Raw genomic sequence first — 1,775 nt, 5'->3', positions numbered from 1 at the left:
ACAAATGTTTCCCATCAAGAGGCCTTTCAAAGAACCCAGTGCAAACACTGGTAAACCATAAACTTTGGTGGAAGCCATACTTTTTTCTTCTACCTGTGCCCTACCTTATACAAACTCAACACACTTAAGGTTGCCCCCTACAGGTAAGGAATGGAACTACATCTAGTAACAGGCTAGACCTGTTACAATATATATGTACATACATAACTTCACTTTGTAATATACCTGCCTACAATTGTCATTTGTATATTGTCATTCACTGTCTATATATTTGTATTTTTTATTCTTTATTATGTGTTTTTTTGTTCTGTCACTGTCATTCTGTTGTACTGCGGAGCTTCTGTCACGAAAACAAATTCCTCGTATGTGTAAACATACCTGGCAATAAAAGCTCATTCTCATTCTCATCCTGTCGTGTGTTTTTCTCCAGATATGCTTGGAGCTTCCTGATCAGATCGGTCACAATTTTGGCTTTCGACGACCCCTGCACTGAAGATGGCATGCAATCACGTCCTCCTTTGAAGGTCTTTCAAACTGTGATGCCAGGTCCATTGGAATGGGGGTTTCCTTCAGCTTATCTTCAAATACCTCATCAAACACAAGCCTGATCACATCATCCACATAACTGTACAAATATTGCAGTCAATAAATCTTTTGTTTTGATCATTTATTTCCCTGCTTCATACATTAAGTTTTTAATTATGAATGTATTTGAAATAAAACATTACTGCTTACGGTATGTCATTTGTGTGTTTTGGGAAAATAGCCTTGTACTTTCCCTCTCCTGCTTTTGTTACGGCTTGGTGACATTGTAATGGATGGCTGCAAGGTACAACCTGTAAAAATATAAGCAAGCATAAATTTATTGTAAAAGTAAATACTACTTTATTTAACACAGTTACTAAAATATTTAAATACCTGCATAGCATTCCAATAAATGAGAAAATAAATTTTTTTTGCTGCAAATCTGAAATCTCAGGCTACGGACGGCAAAGGCATCCACTGATGATGGTGATGGAAACATTGTGAAACGATGCTACTGTCTGGGTTCCTATGATTATGCAGAGAAAAAAAACTTTGTCATCATCAGTTATACATTTAAGACTGGTAGTGGTTTCACTAGCTAAATACATCATGTGTGTTACACACCTTTGCTCCTCATATGCCAGTCTGACTCCTTGTACTGTGTGTTATGATGTTGCATGTTTGCATACAGTGTAGAAGGATGTGTCCAGCTGCGAATCTAAGATATAGACAAATAAAACAAACATGTATTCAGTCAAAAAGACATATTATAACAATAGAGTACCATGACTATAAATCGTTAGACTATTCATTAAAACGTTAATGTATTACATATTACATGGCCCAACATTAGCAACACACATTACGTGTTTACTTCGTTTTAAAATCTAAGAAAGCTTCAAGTAAATACAACAGTAAAATACATATAACTTTAAACAAATCATCTGTACTTAGAGTTTCTTGAGTTTGATCATGAGAACAAATTTTACCGGTAACAGTTTAGCTGGTAACTTAGCAAGTTTGTAAACATGTCTAAACCAACATCGATAAAAAAACGATAGTCTGCATAATTCAACATACACGTGTGTAAATATGGTACGTTGTTTATGAAATACAGTATTACAACACAAAACAGTTCGCTTGCAAGCTTAGCTCTACACGTCGCCGGACGCTCCCATTCGTGTTGGCGTGGGTTCCCCATTCATAGGAGGCAAGGGGCTTTTCCCGTGTCCCAGCCCCCTTTGATGCAT

General features: G+C 36.6%; 1 long non-coding RNA gene across 1 annotated transcript; it reads right to left on the bottom strand.

Annotated features, from left to right (window-relative positions):
* Positions 1 to 410: 410 nt before the first annotated feature.
* LOC135777738 (uncharacterized) lies at positions 411 to 1,395 on the bottom strand. The gene is made up of 4 exons (XR_010544320.2): positions 1,150 to 1,395; positions 919 to 1,051; positions 736 to 836; positions 411 to 625 (listed from the first exon to the last, which is right to left on the bottom strand). It is a non-coding gene; the product is annotated as an uncharacterized lncRNA (long non-coding RNA).
* Positions 1,396 to 1,775: the final 380 nt, after the last annotated feature.

Source organism: Paramisgurnus dabryanus, chromosome 22 (assembly GCF_030506205.2).
Source record: "Paramisgurnus dabryanus chromosome 22, PD_genome_1.1, whole genome shotgun sequence".
Taxonomy (NCBI): Eukaryota; Metazoa; Chordata; class Actinopteri; order Cypriniformes; family Cobitidae; genus Paramisgurnus; species Paramisgurnus dabryanus.
The sequence above is the reverse complement of the archived record's forward strand: the minus strand, read 5'-3'. Positions and strand labels throughout refer to the sequence as shown.